At 41.0% G+C, this 18203-nt stretch overlaps 1 long non-coding RNA gene across 1 annotated transcript in view; it reads left to right on the forward strand.

Annotated features, from left to right (window-relative positions):
• LOC138845182 (uncharacterized) overlaps window positions 1-18043 on the forward strand; it is a 57304-nt gene extending 39261 nt beyond the window's left edge. The window contains exons 2-3 of the long non-coding RNA XR_011382013.1: window positions 7401-7603; window positions 17678-18043. This is a non-coding gene — a long non-coding RNA (uncharacterized lncRNA). The remainder of the gene's footprint in view (window positions 1-7400; window positions 7604-17677) is intronic.
• The last annotated feature ends 160 nt before the right edge of the window (window positions 18044-18203 follow it).

Genomic DNA, 18203 nt, shown 5'->3' on the forward strand with positions numbered 1-18203 from the left:
CCCCCCCCACACATGGGAGACCTGGAAGAAGCTTTGTCCTGGCTTCGTCCTGGTCCAGCCCCCGCCGTTGTGGCCATTTGGGGGAGTGAACCAGTGGATGAAAGATCTCTATCCTCTCCCTCTGTACTTCTGCCTTTCAAACAAATAGATAACTATAAAAATGAGGATTTGATACTGATTTGAATTATTAAGGTGTATGTTAAATAGTAAATAATAAAAGGAAAGAAGAGAGGGATGGAAGGAATGAGGAAGGGAGGGAGGAAAGGGGGTGGGGAGGCAGGGAGAGAGAGAGCAAGCTACAGTTAGAGGCATAGACAAGGGACTAGTTTGTTTCTTCTAGTCTAGAGACAAATGAGTTGTCAGGGTATGTCGCTCCCCCTCTTCATGGAGGAACGACACTAAACCCTGCCTAGGCTTCCTATCCGAGTCACGGCACCATTATGTCGCTCCCCGTCTTCGTGGAGGAACGACACAGGACCCTGCGCTGTTCTTTTGTCTGCTCGCCCCTTCCCAGGTTTGCTGCTGGTTCTTCCCGGGTTGGCTACCGTCCCTTCCACCTCCGTGGATGGGCGGTTCCCCCTGCCACATTCCCCACTTCCGCTGGGGAGCGGCACACCGCCGGCTGGCGCTCTCGGGGGCTGCACAGGTGTTCCTTCAGATAGATGTTCCCCTTAGATGTTCCTGGTGCATGTTGTCTCTCTCCTCCTTTATAGTCCTCTTCCACCAATCTCAACTCTGCTACCCACATGCCGAGTACGCTGCTCTCCTCCAATCAGGAGCAGGTCCTGCTGCTTATTGTTTGAACTGGAGGCAGCTGTGTAGAAGCTGTTTCCTCCTCTCCCAGCGCCATATTGTGGGAGAGCAGATGCACAGAATAAGTCTTAATTCCAGTAACAGTCTAGTCCCAATTGCTCCCCACAAGGGTAGACATGTGGTTTTATTCCCTAAGGGCACTCAGGAATGAGTTTTTTTTTTTTAAGGTGGAAACTGAGTCCCCAGGTTTTTAGGCTTTAGGGAGGCAGAAAGAGTGTGTAGAGAAGCTTCCATTTTAATGACATGAACTGGAAGCTGCACCTGTGTCTTCAACTCACATCCAGTTGGCCAGGGCCTAGCTGGCAGCATCTCCAACATTTTGCCATGCTCTCTTAGGGTCCAATTACTGAAGGCTAAAATATAGAACAAATTTACTCAAGTAAAAGTATTGTGGTTTCCTTCATTAGATTGAATGTAATTTTGAACTTTGAGGGCTGGTAAAGCTTTGGTAGGCTTTCATTTACTTTACAACTACTAGGTACCAAGGGAATGATGTTTTTATCATAGTCTTACAGTTTGGTTGGAAAGACAGGTAATTAAATAGAAATTGATAACAAAGTGTGAAGATGAGGTATGGGGAGACATGGAGTACTGTGAGAACACAGGGCAGGAGAACCTAACCTAGGCTAGGGACATAGGGATCAGATCAGAGACAGCTTTCTGGGGGGATGGATGCCAGGCTGAGACTTCTCTGGAAGTCTTGTTTGGGTGGAAAGTGGAAATGGTTCCAAGGGTGGGAGCAGAGACATGGTGTAACTTTAAGGAATCTTCTGAAGTCAGAAATCATTTACAAGGCTGCTGCACGAAAGCTTAACCCAAGGCAGGAGCAAAAGGAAAGCTATGTAGAATTTATCCAGAAAGGAAGAAGGATTACTGAGCTGGAAGGGAATTTTCTTGGCATCAGTCTTGTAGCAAAGTATAGAATCTTGATGAGACCCAGATTCTGGGTCATCTGCTGTGATTTGAAACATGGACCTGGTTATTGCTTGGCTGCTAGCACCTATAAATCGATCAAGCTTTTCAACAAGAATTAGAATATTCCTATAATTCTCCATTAATCACGTCTTTTGGAAAGGTAGGAAGTGGTAGGAATCACATCTGTTTGGTTGTCTGGCACTGAGGTATTAGCTCTCCTAGTGTTTATCTGGTGTTTCTTTACTAAAAAATGTTGTAAGTTTGAATCATGATGAAATCTCTTTTATTTGGAGAATTGCTTTTGAGAATGGATAGCAAATTGTTCTTAAGAAATATTGGAAGATAATGATTGGGTAGGAGTGGAAGAGCTCACTTGAATATTTTAGCTCATTTGGAACAAAATAGCTCCTTTTCCCCCCTACTTTGGAACAGGATATCTTCTTTTTGGCATGTATGTTTGGTTTAAGGACAGGTTCTGAACTGCTCCATGGTTTTAATTTGCTCTTTCTTAAGATTATTTCAATAAAAGCATTATTGCAAGCCCACTGCGACTGAGTGTTGCTAGGTATTGCCAAGAGTTGCAGGCTCGAGGTATTTCTAGGTGTTAAGCTCTGACGATGAAAACGACAAATGCAGTTCATTCCAGAGAAGAGCACAGTGCTGGGAACTGAGCAACACTGCACTTCAGTTTTGCTTTTGAAATCCTGTGTGTCTTTGACTAGTCAGTCAACCTCTCTCCTATAGAATTTCTCATTATAATGTGAGTAACCATTTATATATTTATATTTATCCTTTCCCCATTTTCCTTTTCATGTCCACTCTGTGGTCCAGTTCTTTCATTATAGCTAGGATATGATTCCTGGTTGACGAAAGCCAAGTGTAGAGAATTCTAAGAGATTCCTCTCCAAGGCTGTTTTGAGAAATGTGACGTTGAAAGTATTTTCTGGAAAGAGGGACGCTTTCTCCATCGTAGAGACCCAGCAATTTTTTGCAGAAGATACCAACTCAGCTATCTTGTGGACTCCAGTGTCAAGCTGAGGACGTTCTCATCAGAGACATGCTAAATAGAGTGGAATGTAGGAGGATGATTTATCCCAGCATTGGACAGGAGTGGTTGTATAGTGTGGGTCTTAACATAGAGTGAGAGTTACGATATGCTAAACATTGTGTTATATATAGTACCTCATTTAAGGAACAACCCAGCAGCCAAATACTATTATTCCCATTATATAGATGAGGAGATTGAAGGTCAGGAAATCTAAATAACAACTAATCCAAACCGGCTTGTCTCAGACTCCAGTGTCCATACTCCCTCCCCTTAAAATGTTTTTCCTTCAACTAGTGAAATCCAGACAGCTAATTAGTCTGATTGGGTTAACCCCAGTCCTTTCAGGAGTTCAGGTGGATCCCAGCTGTCTTTGAGAGTAAACGCCTCCGGGCCTGTGGCAAAGTGAGACCCAGCTGAGAAAGGAAGTTGGCTGGAATATTATTGCTCAAGCCGCTGTCTTACTGGCAAGAATAGACCATTTTTGTTTAGCCAAATGATTGGAGTTCATCACCCTCTCTTTCCTTCAGTTGGGCCTTAAAGACACTAATAAAACATTTCCTTATTTGTTAAATATCTGGGTTTTGAAAACTTGTTCCAAATTTGTGTCTGGACCAGGTGTGCAGAGAACATGTGTGATCACCTTGTGTGCAGCAGAAGTTGCTCTCGCCCTGTTGGCTCTGCTGTAAGCATCTTTATTGACTGCAGGGTAGGGGGGACAGCTTAGCTTGTTCATTGTGGAATCCCAGCACCCTGCACCGGGTCTGACACAGGGCTCAGCAAATGCCCACTGAAATGAGCTGGTATCCAAATGTTTCTTGTCTGTAACTTAAGCAATCAAGTTTCAGTTCAGACAAATGTCAAGTCATTTCCAGCTCCCTCTGTTCCGGGGGCCAAAGCTTCATTTCCTATCAGTTTTACCTGTAGTGCTGGCATTGTCTTGGAGCCTTAGCCCATCTTCTTTAGAGGAGAGCTGTGACACACGGATTTGTCGAGGCTGGGGACAATCCCTGGTGGTCCACTGAAGAATTTAACAAGTGGGAAGCAACATTTGTAACCTGTCCATTTTATCTGTGAATTTAACTGCTGACTTTTCCAAGTGAAAAAGGAAATTTGGAGCGAAATTAGAGGAAGCCTCTAATAATTTTGAAGCATTTGGTTTGGAAAGCTGCTTAGAAAATGGCTAACTTTCCACTAGCGCAGGAAGAGGAGAGAACAGCACATAAGTGAGGACAGCTGTTCATGGTCTGAGCGGGTCTATTTGCATTTCTGCTGTTTGGATAGCCATGGCCATTTTACTAATGTTGGTAATGCCCGGGCGGGTAGTTTCAATGATTTTCTTTATTACGACCTGCAGATCAATCTCCTACATGGTTGTTCCATTTAACCTGTATTCCCTAGGTTATTTCTTAAAGCAATTTATTGAACATCATCCTAAATTGAACTGCATTTACTCTCCCTTGACCCAATTACTTAAATGGTCCACATCCATTTGCTTTTGATTGCTCTCTTGCTCTCTGCTTTCCCTCTCATTTTACTATCGGTTGCAAGGGAGACTTTTTACTTTACTCCTGGAGTCTCTTCCTTCCCGGACCACTCTCCGCTCGAGCAGTGCGACTCATCAAGGCAGCTCTGCAGCTCTTCTAATTTGAAAACTCCCAGCTTTTCCATCGGAGTATGGCTTATTTCAACAATGCAATTCCACAAAGATGTATGGAGTGATAGTTCTCCTCTGTGATAGGACTGCGCCGAGAGCCATCTGCTTGCCCTCTTTCTCCTTTGGAAGGAATTTGCTAGGCAAAGGGCTCTGAGCTCTGAGCAGGGCGCCTTAGCTCTGGATCTTGTCAGATGGTTTTCTAACACCAGTTTCAACTCCTCTGGGTTCCTTTCAACACTGCTCTCACTGTGCACAACAAATGTCCAGCAGGCTAGCTGGCTGCAACCAGTTGTATGTTCATGTATCTGTAACTTCTGATTCATGAACAAGTCCTGCTTCTCCAGGTGTCTCCCTGTCATCATCCTTAGAAAGGTTTCTACTATTTGTCTAATAATATTTGTCTAATGTGCTTAGTCCTGGTTCTTGTCTTGAATTAACATATATATATGTGTGTGTGTGTCTACATGCACACAGTCAGGATCGTTGCAATTTGTCATTTCCTGTTCTTGGGATTTTCCCTTTAAACTTCTGAACCTAAGGAGGATTCGAATCTTCATTTCTCCTAACCCTTGTAAACCAGCTCTGTGATTTTATTGGCCTTCAGACTTGTTTAAGTCAAGCTAGTGGTGGGAATGGAAATGATTTTCTTTGGGAAACCTGATTATTTTTACTGCGTGAGTAAAACATCTTTAAACATGGTTCCATTTTGGTCTTTTTCAATTTCTACCCTGGTGTGAAAGTGACATTTGTTAAGCTCACCCAGTATTTGCAAATTTCCACCTCCATTTTGTGAGGTCAGTGCTGTTGTCACCAATTTGCTTTTTAAATCCCATTACAAACAATTCCCATACCAACCCACAGAGAGGCCCAGGTGCACGTGGCATTCCCCTGGCCTGTGGTATCTGACCCTCTGGGGTCCCAGTCAGCACAAACAGGATTTGACCTGTTCTCTTGAGGCAGAGGAAAGATATTGTCTAAAGCCACTTAATAGCTCAATGACTGAAAATCCAGAAATTCCAGATTTGGGGATATTTGCCCTGATCACTCAACCATACCGTGGTTCCAGCCTCGGGTTATATTTTGAGTGACAGTGATTTGATTCAACCATGACACTGAACAGGAGATTGAGTTACTAGAGTGTCGAGTTTACTGAAGTAAAAGACACAACAAAGTAGAAGAAATGGTGGCAATGGAGAGAGGCAGAATTTGGTGGTGAATGGAAGGAAATGGAATTAGTCTGATATTAAGAGCCAAGGCTGGGGATTGTGCACATGAGCCCCTGAAGTCTGTTTAAAAACCATGTACAAGCCAGGTCCTCTGTGAAAAGCTTCCTGTATTACAGCCAAAATAAGGTTCTGATTCTTAGCCAAAAATGAAAAAAAAAAGACACATTGGAAAAGAAACCTATATGTTTGAAAATATGATCTTCAGTCTTCTAAATGCTTCTTGTTTTTTTTTTTTTTCTTTTGGGATTGATTCTATGGCAAATGAAAGAGAGGGTTTGATAACCCTCATTTTTGTCCCTACCTGCCCCCTTTTCAGATGGTGTCTAGATTCCACTAGACTTTATTATAGGGGGAAGATACAGTCCTGTGGCAAATCACTGGAGGAAATGGGACTTTTTTGTTTGCAGCTCTATTATATGCCAAATGGAGTTATGGTCCTATTACAAGTTTGTTATAATCTTAAACGTCTGGACTGTGATATGACCATACACTCACAAAAGGGAGGGTCCAGCAGGATCTCTTGAACATTAGGAGCTAAGTGTTCTTTTTATGGAATATGTTCATTCTCTCCGTTTGAGATCCAAAATTGTCTAAAAGTGTGCCTTTCCACTGAAGGATGGATTTTCTTTCTCTCAAGAACTAAGGAGGAATAGCTAATGTAAACACTCAGTCTGGTGTGAATAGTTCCACCCGTGGCTGTTAGAAGTTCATCTGAAGATTTCAAGTTTGCTCTTTGTGAAAAATGCAACATTCAGGACTTCCTAACCTTCAAGTATGGTAGATTGGGCAATAAGAGATCAATTTTCTTCATTCACTCTGTCAACTAAGCACACCTCCCCTTCATTCTATTTGTTCCGGTAGAATGAGACTGGCTGCCTTTGCCATTTGTTATAGTAGCTTGTATTTTTTCCAGATGACTTTCGTGTATATGTCAGCAGTATGTACATAGAGCTCTATTTTTTTTTAAAGTAAAATCAGGCTAACCCTTTTGTATGGAGGAAAATAGAGCCATATGGAAAGATTTCATTTTTCAAATGTACCTTTAGTGGACAGAAAATTTAAATTCTTCTTAGTTAGAAAGCAGGTTGAGTTTGTTTCATGTCTTTCTCACTATTAACTCTGGAGGTGCACTCAGAACCCAGCACCAACTCTTGGCTTCCCATCTTGCTCAACATATCTCTTGCCCTTGTGTTTAGACAGATGTGAAGAAGAAGGGAGACTTGGGCAGACGTTTTGGACAGTCTGACAAAATCAGACATTCTTGGAAACTGATGCAATCTAGGTTTCAGAAGAGGATATAAGGCCCCCAACGACCTTTCTAGGTTCCACAGTGCTGCACGGAGGGGACAGTGGTCAAGCAACAGCCTCTGTGGGCCCTGATGAATGGACATGGTCAGCTCAAGTGGAAAGCAGTTTCCCAAGATAGCTGGACTGCCTTCATTTGGAGATCTTACCCCTTAGTGCAATTTGAAGAAAACTCTCATGGAATCATGGAATAAAGATGTTAGCCAAGAAATATCCTGGAAGACATCTGCCTTCTATATGTGTATGACAATCTGCTGTTTGAAAAACAAAAATAATATGCAGTGTAGCTTGTGAACTATACATTGCTGGGGAAAGATAATGGTTATGAATAGAAATACATCTGGGTCTCTTTAAAATACCAGGCACTGTGCTCATTTCTGAATGTGTAAATGTTGATTGCGATCAGCCGTGACTCAGTGGCATCTCCTCTTACCTCCAGGATGCACTGAAGCAATTTGGAGATTTTCAGGAACTTGTGATAGGTAGAACACCACAGGGGCAAAACTGATTCCAACGGGAAGGACCTGTTGAAAACACACAGCCATAAAACAAAGCTTTGCGGATATTTTCCTTACCAGTGAACTGCTCCTAGCTACTTCAATAAGAAGAGATTGGTGATTTAGACACTATGGAAAAAGCCGGGTAAGCATATTCAAAACTGTATGTTTCTTAACACAGTGATTGGCAGCAAGTATAGATTAATATGAAAAATTCCATAAAATTTGAATTGAAAGCAGCTGTAAAGTTATTAAAATCAAATATGAAGGGATGGAATATTCTTGTGTTAGTTCCCCTTTTTTTTTTCTGGATTCTCTTTATTTTGATTGCCTAATGGCTCATAAGTAAAACTTTTTTGAGTTTTCTATTTCTTTGTTGTAAATTTTAAATATTTGGTATGTCATAGGTCATAGCATTTCCTTCCTTGGCATTTTTAGTAATTAATGTAGCATATTTTAAGTTTTAGGTTACTAGTAATTAAAAAGTAGGAGAATCTAACTTAGTGGCCCATGACCAGTATTTTTTTCTTAATGTTTTATTGAAGTACAGTGATGCATCACTTAACTGTGGGGATATATTCTGAGAAATGCACCAGTAGGCAATTTTGTCATTATGCAACTATTAGAGAGTAGGTACACAGACTAAGATGGAATTGACAGACTAATATGACTTTGCTAGATAATATAATCTGATGAGACCATCATCGATATATGAGGTCTGCTGTTGACTGAAACATCGTTGTTTGGTATGTGACTGGATAATGCAGCTACGGAAAACTGTGCATTGTGCTTGATGGGTTTGCACAAATTGAACACATTCAGACAACCAGAACTCAGCTCAAGAGGCACCAGTTTCTTGGAAATCCTTCTGGTGGCTCTTTGGAAAAGATTTTTATTTATTTGAAATGCAGAGTGATTGAGGGAGGGAGAAAAAGAGGGAGGGAGGGAGGGAGAAAGAGGGAGAGATCGATCTTCCCATCTGCTGGTCCACTCCCCAGATGGAGGAGTCTGGAGCTCCATCTGTGTTTCCCACATGGGTGCAGGGGCCCAAGTACCTGGACCATCTTCTGCTGCTTTCCCAGGTACATTAGCAGGGATCTGGATTGGAAGCAGAGCAGCCAGGAGTGTAACTGGTGCTGTTAATGGGATGCTGGTATTGTGAGCATCAGCCTCGCTCACTGCGCCACAGGTACTCTCCTCTTGACTCTTTCAAATCACTACTCCAAAGGTAACAAAGGTAAGCCACTCACTGGTCTGACTTGTAGCTGGATGTAATAGTTTTGGATGCTTTTGCATATTATATACATAGACTCATAATATAAACTCTTTTTAAAAATATTTATTTTTATTTATTTGAAAGGCAGAGTTACAGAGAGTGAGAATGAGAATGAGAGAGAGAGAGATAAAGGGTGAGTTAGCGAGAGATCTTCTGTCTGCTGGTTCACTCCCCAAATGGCTACAATGGCTGGGGTGGGCCAGGCTGAAGCCAGGAACCAGGAATTTATTTCAGGTTTCCTGTGTGGGTCCAGGGGCCCAAGCACTTGGGCCATCCTCTGCTGTTTGTCCTGAAGCATTAACAGGGAGCTGGATCAGAAGTGGAGCAGCTGGGACTTAAACAGGAGCCCACATGGGATGCCAGCACCACAGGCAGTGGCTTAACTTGCTATGCCAGAGTGCTGTGCCCCTAATATTAACTCTTTAGTGTCTAACATGATATGTAGGATTCATCCATATTATTGCAGCTAATTCTAGTACTCCATCATGGGAATATACCAACTTTTATCCACTCTGCTGTTGATGAGCCTTTGGGTGGTTTCTAACACTTGGTCTTTGAACATTGCTTCTGTTCATATTGCTTCTATAAAGCATTCTTTCACAAGTTCAGTGATAGACACGTGCACTCATTTATCTTGAGTATAAGCCAAAGAGTGAAATTGCTGGGTCAAATTATATGCTATGTTCACCTTTAGAAAATCCTGCCAAAGAGTTTGCTAGAGTGGTTCTATCAATTCAAAGTCGAATATAGTATAATAAATAGAATAGAACAGGATTGAAAATAAATGGAAGTCAGTGTCACAAGCTGTGCAATGTGTGTGAGTGTGCAACTATTGTTCAAACATTTGTTTCAATTATATAGACATTTATGTTTATTCTAGATATCAGCATGAAGTATACTCGTTTTACTGTTACTATTAAAAAAAAGTTTAAGAAATAGTTGGCTAATCTCTAGGCTCAAGTCCAGACAATTAAACCGATTGCTTTGCTTTAATGAGCAAGTTGTCCTGGTGTCAGTGAATGACAGAAAAGATAGAATCTGGAGAGGGGAAATCATAAAGTCATTGAGGATCTGGACCAACTTGCAACAACAATAATATTTGAAAGCACACTGTGATAAGGGCTGTGGAGACAAATGAAAGCATAAGGTTGAGTAATCATCTGAGATTTGGAGATAGTCTGAACAGGACCCTGGGTAATGTCACATCGCCATTTCTGGTCCTGGGTGTTCAGAATGCTTGTGGAGGTCCTGCTAGCGAGCTTTTCCACACTCACTGCAGTTCCAGCTTACCTTGTTCCCAGTCGTTCTCCAAGTCCCGGGCTAAGGGCTAATTCCATCACAGCAAGGAAAACGGAGAGTTCCTGTGCAGAAGATGTTTGCCTGCATTTTCTGATGGAGCATCCAGAATGGTTAGGACTCAATAAAGATTGTAACAGATGTCCTAAGAGAGAACAAAGTGCAGTTGACTGCCTAAGATTCTTTTTTTTCTTTTTATTATTCAATAAATGTGAATTTACAAAGTGAAACTTTTGTATTGTTGTGGCTCCCTCCGTCCCGCGGCCCTCCCCTCTCCCACACCCTCTCCCATCCCGTCCTTCATCGAATTTCATTTTCAATTACCTTCATATACAGATGATCAACTTAGTATACACTAAGCAAGGATTTCAACAGGCTGCCCGCACACAACTGCACAAGGTATAGGGTATTGTTCGACTAGTAGTGTTGTTTTTAAGTTTCATAGTAAAATGCATAAAGGACAGAGATCCTACGTGGGGAGCCTGTACCCAGTGACTCCTGTTGTAGATTTAACAATTGGCACTCTTACTTATGGCGTCAGCAATCACCCAAGGCTCTTGCCATGAGCTGTCTAGGCTATGGAAGTCCCTTGAGTTCACCAACTCTGAACTTGTTTAGTCAAGGCCATATCACAGTGGAGGTTCCTTCCTCCCTTCAGAGAAAGGTGCCTCCCTCCTTGATGGCCTGTTCCTTCTGCTGGGGTCTTGTTCACCAGGATCTTTCATTTAGATTGTTTTTGCTACCATGTCATGGCTTTCCATGCCTGTGAGACTCTCATGGGCCTTTTAGCCAGATCTGAATGCCCCAAGGGATGATTCTGAGGCCAGAGTGCTGTTTTGGGCATTTGCCATTCTATGAGTCTGCTGTGTGTCCTGCTTCCCCCGCAGGATCATTCTCTCCCTTTTAATTCTATCCTTCATTATTTGCTTACACTGGTCTTGTTTGTAAAATCTTTTCTACACTTACCCTATCTTTTTTGATCGGTTGTGTACTTATACTTATCACTTTACCAAGTGTGCTGGCATTGGTACATGTCTCCTTGATAAGATTGAGTTGAAATCCCCTGGCACATTTCTAGTTCCACCACTGGAGGTAAGTCTGAGTGAGCCTGTGCCAAGTTATATATCTCCTCCCTCTCTTATTCCCACTCCTATGTTTAACAGAGATCACTTTTCTGTTAATTTTTAAACGCCTAAGAATGATTGTGTATTGATTACAGAGTTCAACCAGTGGTATTAAGTAGAACAAACTGAGCAACAACAACAACAAAAAATACTAAAAGGAATAAAATAGTAAGTTGTTCCTCAACAGTCTAGACAAGGGCTGATCATGTCATTGTCTCTCACAGTGTCCATTTCACTTCAATGGGTATCATTTTAGATGCTTGTTTAGTTGTCATTGATCAGGGAGAACATATGATATTTGTCCCTTTTGGACTGGCTTATTTCACTCAGCATGATATTTTCTAGCTTCCTCTGTTTTGTTGTAAATGCCTGGATTTCATTGTTTTTTTTTACTGCTGTATACTATTCTCTAGAGTACATGTCCCATAATTTCTTTATCCAGTCATCCGTTGATGGACATTTAGGTTGCTTCCATGTCTTAGCTATCGTGAATTGAGCTGCAACAAATATTGAAGTGCAAATGGCTCTTTTTTTCTCCGCTTTAATTCCATTTGGGTAAATTCCAAGGAGTGGGATGGCTGGGTCCTGTGGTAGTGCTACATTCAGGTTTCTGAGAACTCTCCAAACTGTCTTCCATAGTGGCTTTACCAGTTTGCATTCCCACCAACAATGGATTAGTGTCCCTTTTTCCCCACATCCTCGCCAGCATCTGTTGTTGGTTGATTTCTGTATGTAAGCCAGTCTAACCGGAGTGAGGTGAAACCTCATTGTGTTTTTGATCTGCATTTCCCTGATGGCTAGGGATCCTGAGCATTTTTTCATGTGTTTTTTGGCCATTTGGATTTCCTCTTTCGAAAAATGTCTGTTAAGGTCCTTGGCCCATCTTTTTATTGGGTTGTTTGTTTTGATTCTGTGGTGTTTCTTGATCATTTTATAGATTCTAGTTGTTAATACTTTATCTGTTGTGTAGTTTTCAAATAACATCTCCCATTCTGTTGGTTGCCTGTTCACTTTCCTGACTCTTTCCTTTGCTGTAAAGAAACTTTTCAATTTGAGGTAATCCCATTTATTTTATCTTTGATTACCCCTGCCTCTGGGGTCTTCTCCAGGAATTCTTCGCCTGTTCCAATATCTTGGAGGGTTTCCCCTATGCTCTCAATTAGTTTCATGGTGTCGTGGCACATCTCTAGTTCTTTGATCCATGTTGAGTGGATTTTTGTATAAGGTGTAAGGTAGGGGTCTTGCTTCATACTTCAACATGTGGACATCCAGTTTTCCCAGCACCATTTGTTGAAGAGGCTGTCCTTGTTCCAGGGGTTGGTTTTAGGTCCTTTGTCGAATATGAGTTGGTTATAGATGTTTGGATTGATCTCCAATGTTTCTATTCTGTTCCATTGGTCTATCCATCTGTTTTTGTACCAGTACCAGGCTGTTTTGATTATAACTGCCCTGTAGTATGTCTTGAAGTCTGGAATTGTGATGCCTCCAGCTTTGTTTTTATTATAAAGGATTGCTTTAGCTATTCTCGGTCTCCTGTTTCTCCATATGAATTTCAGCATCGTTTTTTCTAGGTCTTTGAAGAATGACTTTGGTATTTTGATTGGTATTGCATTAAACTTGTAAATTGCTTTTGGGAGAATGCACATTTTGATGATATTGAATCTTCCAATCCATGAGCATGGCAGGTTTTTCCATTTTTTTGTGTCTTCTATTTCTTTCTTTAGTGTTTTGTAATTTTCATCATAGAGGTCTTTGACATGCTTGGTTAAATTTATTCCAAGGTACTTTATTATTTTTGTGGCTATTGTGAATGGGATTGATCTTAGAAGTTCTTCCTCGGCCATGGCATTATCTGTGTATACAGAGGCTGTTGATTTCTGAGCATTGACTTTGTATCCTGCTACTTTACCAAACTCTTCTATGAGTTCCAATAGTCTCTTATAGAAATTTATTGGGTCACCTATATATAGTATCATGTCATCTGCAAATAAGGATAGTTTAACTTCCTCCTTTCCCATTTGTATCCCTTTAATTTCTTTTTTTTTTTTTTTTTTTTTTTTTTGCCTGATGGTCCTGGCTAACACTTCTAGGACTATACTGCCTAAGATTCTATCCTGGCTCTCCTGTTTGCATCTACATTTTTCTTCTCTTCCTGTCTCTCTCCCTCATTCATCTCCCCTCCCATCTCCCTCTCTTCCTTCTTTCCTTTCTTTTTGGGTTTAAGTCCTAATTATATATGTGGTGCTTACGGCATACTGTGGTTCTGTCTGTTAGGCCTGTACTTCTATTAAAAGGGAAAATCTGATCATACTGGCTTAACATACTCCTTCCTTAACATCCTCCAATTCTCCTCTTGCCTTTTTGGAAATTTCTTCATGTGCCTTTTATGGCCTTATGTGCTCAGCCCTCCTAGCCTGTTGATTGCCATTGTCTCTTGCTTTTGAACACCATTGTCCAAGCCATATTGAACTCTTTAGTTCTTTGAATGTGCCAGGTTCTCTCTCGCTTTAAGGACTTACCATGAGCTGTTCCCTTTTCCTGTTTTGTGCCTGGCCAGTTCTTACTATTCAGGATGATATTTTCTCCATGAGGATTTCCTGAAATCATTTCCCCTCTCTTCTATTGATTCTTGTCTGTCTTTCTTAATATGCTATATTTTATTTGCTTATTTAATTTTCTTTTACATTGGATGTAAACTCTGGAAGAGCAGGGACAATGTCTTTATCATTCATCTTTGAATCTTAAAAATGATGTTGAGCGAATCAACCATGAAACAGGATTATCCTCTGAAGAGTGGAATTGTAGATGATTTACAATCTTAGTCTTTCTACTACCTGTTGTTACTAATTTTTCTATAGTGAACACACTTGGGTTGTAAAATTATGAGAATTTTGCAATGAGTTAAGTAAGTTTCAGCAGGTAAAATTTAAAAAATCAGGTAACTGTGGGAAAAGGGTAGGTGGCAGTAACTCATGAGTGAATCATTTATCTGTGGCAAGTGGGTGATAGGATACAGAACTCCTGGTTTCCCCTCTTCCAAAACTCTGATTTGTTGGTGGCATTTAGGACATGGAGATTGTAGGACCCAGCCTATTAAAGGCAGGTAGGATCAGAGAGGAAATGAATATAGTTAAGGAGTTAGAAGGTCATTTAGCAGAGACAGATGGGACCAGCTGCGAAAGTTCTTTGGACAACTGGAAGAAAATAAAAAAGGTTCAAAGTAGAAAAAAAAATCTAAAAGTCACAGAGCTCAGAACTGTGATAAAAAGCAGGAGGAGTAAGAAGCAGGAAGAAAAATAAGGAAAAGAGAAAAGGATGAAAGAAAGAAAAAGCAAGGTAGACATAGGGCTCAGTAGGGAAAAGAAATGGATATATGTATTTATATGTAATGTATTTTAGGAAGGAGCAGAGAGTGAGAATGTTGACAAGTCCTACTCGGGCAGGATATCTGGTCTCCTGCCGGTAGTAGATCTGCCTCCCTCAGCCCACCAGGTGCAGCCATCATAGCAACAGTCTTGCAGCGATCCCTGAAAAGTCCTCTTTGGGTCGGTCACTCCTTTCTTTGGGAAGTTTTATCTTCCCAACTTAAGTGCGCTGGGCCTCTGGTATGAGCCATTTATTTACATTTTGAAATGTGAGCATTCAGTGTGAACTTTTCCTACCCTGCTATATCTGTGTGCCTGGGACAAAAGACATGACTTAGCTGTCAGTGCACTGAAGTATGCAGTCTGCCTGTAGGTCTGGTCACAAAGCAAAGCTGTTTAAAAAGCATGAGGCTCCTCTTGGGAGACAACTGGGAGCCCATGCAGCATTCGTCAGCTTTTTTAAAGATGGAATTGAGAATGCAAAGGAAAATCAAGATGAACATTCTACAAATGGAGAGAAGCCATGAAGTGTTTTAAACAGGTGTGAAGTCAGGTTTCAAGTGTGAGGTTAGAGGATAAGTTCTCTTTCCCCTGGAACGTAAGTCATTCCTTGGCAGACTTTCAGTTGAGATTGGCATAAAATGGCTGCACTGAGACTCATTGACTATGAGTCCTCTTGGTACCCTACCTATCGATCAAGGTTTCAAGCTGGTTTTAACTCAAGTCACCAACTCCATCAGTTGACAGAGATGTTCTGGGGGCACTGTGTTGAGAACAATTCTAAGCCAGAGACCAGCAGTGCTCACGTTTTCTTATGCTTAAGAGAGGATAGTGGTCTTATTGCATCATTTATTTTCTAAGCTTATCATAGATGCTACATTAAGCATGGACAGGTGGTCCTGAGAATACATCATCTTGACTACTGCCTAATTAATCCACCTAGTAAAATTGAAAGCACTGAGGCAGGTGGTTAAATTGCCTCCATTATTAGTGGAGAAAAACTTTACCTTCAAAGGATGCTGAAATTTGATATACGAAACAGCATGGCTTGAGCAATGCGGAACTTGCTTTCTATGGTGACCTTGAATTTATTTATGAGGCCATGGAGATTATTTTGAGGTTGATTGTTAAATTTGTAAAAATCATAGAAAGTGGGGTTATACACTGGGTTGGCCTACTGCCTCCAGGGACTCATCCTTTTTTTGGTCTTTAATGTGAATTTCAGGCAACTTTCAACTTTTTGGTGTTGCTCTTCCATTGGGATGATTCTCATCTACTATTACATACTCTGGTTCAGAGTTTGAGTGCAGCGGTTTATGACCCACTGTGGAAACCATTACATTTGAAGATACACGTGCTTAGATGAGAATTAGTGAGGGTCATCCGTATCTCTGCCTTTGGGAAATTGTTATCATGCACACATGGCACAGATCTTGGACTGAGATAGTCCTAGCTTCAAATCTGTGCTCTGCTACGTTTGTTCTGAAAAATCTTCAACAAATGAAATAATTTCGCAGTTGGTTTTCTTACCTGTGAGACTAGTCATGCCTTCTTATGCAATTGTGATGTGTTTTCAATCAGAAACTGTGCAACTGTTTGAGTTCTTAGTTGTAGGCAACAGAATTTGTTTTAGCTAATTTAAGCAGGCAGGTATCTATTAAGGGATTCAAGCTCACAGAATCACTGGGAATGCAGAAGCAATAGCCATAGGCTGGACTTCCAAAAATAACTCTGCAGAACTAGGCTGCTGTAGACATTGCTGCCACCGTGGATCCCAGGCTGGGTTGCCTCTGCTCTGATCAGAAATTGATAACTTAAAAGCCACCCTTGCTGTTGCCTTCACCTTTGTGCCTGCCAGAAAATCTGGACTGACTGGGGTGGCCTCCACTCCTCCTTCCCTTCCTTCTCTGGCTCCCCGTCCTGATGTACTCCAAAAGGTCTACGGCCATTTCTATAAATATGGATTCCAGAGGCCTTGCGTTCTGCCTTCTGTTCTTTTGTTGATGCTTTGCTACTCAGAATGACTTCCTTCTTTCTCTCCACTGTTTATATCTTAGGAACCCTAAAGACACGACTCAAGTTTTCCTGTTCCAAGCTCCATAGAATTAAATCATCTCTCTAAGTTGAGATTTTAAAATAATTTCTAATTACCTTAACTTCTTCTGGTAATATCTTTGTTATCTTAAGTTTTTATTGCATGATTTTTTTTAAAAAATTGTATTTAAGGTACACAAGCTTCAGGCATTTCATAAATACAAATTTAGGAACACAGTGATTCTTCCCACCCTACTCTCCTTCCCACCCTCACTCCTACCCTACTTCTTCCTCCCTTTCCTATTCTCATTCTTATTTCACAAAGATATATTTTCATATATATACTCATAAGATTATATACTCATAAGATTAACCCTACACCAAGTAAAGAGTTCAACAAATAGTATGAAAAAAAAATTGTTCCTCAACAGTCAAGACAAGAGCTATTCAAAATCATTGCCCCTCAAAAGTGTCAATTTCACTCCTATAGATTACCTTTTAAGTACTCTATTAGTTATCACAGATCAGGGAAAATGTGGTATTTGTGTTTTGGGGATTGGCTTATTTCAATAAGTATAATGGTTTCCAGTTACATCTATTTTGTTGCAAATGACAGGATTTCATGTATTTTTTTACCACTGTGTAATATTCCATAGTGTATATATACAATCATTTCTTTATCCAGTCATCAGTTGATGCACATCTGGATTCATTTCATATCTTAGCTATTGTGAATTGAGCTGCAATAAACATGGGTATACAGATCACCCTTTCATATGCTGACTTCTTTATGTTTGGGTAAATTCCCGGCAGTGGAATGGCTAGATCATTCAGTAGGTCTATATTCAGGTTTCTAAGGTATCTCCACACTGTCTTCCACAGTGGCTGCACCAGTTTACATTCCCACCAACAGTGGATTAGGGTATCTTTTTCCCTATATCCTCACTAGCATTTGTTGTTTGTTGTTTGTTGATTTCTGTATGAGAGACATTCTACCTGGAGTAAAGTGAAATCTCATTATGTTTTTGATTTGCATTTCTCTAATGGCTAGTGATCCTAAGCATTTTTTTCATGTGTTTGTTGGCTATTTGAATTTCCTCTTTTGAAAAACAATTTCATTTTAGGGGCCAGTGCTGTGCTGCTGCAGTGGGTTAATGCCCTGGCCTGAAGGGCTGGCATCCCGTGTGGGAACCGGTTTGAGACTCGGCTGCTCCACTTCCGATCCAGCTTTCTGCTATGGCCTGGGAAAGCAGTGGAAGATGGCCCAAGTCCTTGGGCCTCTGCAACCACATGGGAAACCTGGAGGAAGCTCCTGGCTCCTGGCTTTGGATCAGCAGAGCTCCAGCCGTTGCAGCCAATTGGGGAGCGTACCATCGGATGGAAGACCCCCCCCCACCTCTGTCTGTCTGTCTGTCTCTCTCTCTCTGCCTCTCCTCTCTCTGTGTAACTCTGACTTTCAAATAAATAAATAAATTGTTAAAAAAGAAAAACAATGCATTTTAATCTATTCTGTTCAATTAAATTCTAAATTTCCTGATAGCAAGGATTTATGGTAATGCACAGAATTTGATAGCTCCTATGGTACTTGGAACATGGTATGTACTGTACATGGTATGTAATAACAAGTCAACTGGTGTGTTAGCATGCATA

This window comes from Oryctolagus cuniculus, chromosome 14 (genome assembly GCF_964237555.1).
Source record: "Oryctolagus cuniculus chromosome 14, mOryCun1.1, whole genome shotgun sequence".
In the NCBI taxonomy this organism is placed as follows: domain Eukaryota; kingdom Metazoa; phylum Chordata; class Mammalia; order Lagomorpha; family Leporidae; genus Oryctolagus; species Oryctolagus cuniculus.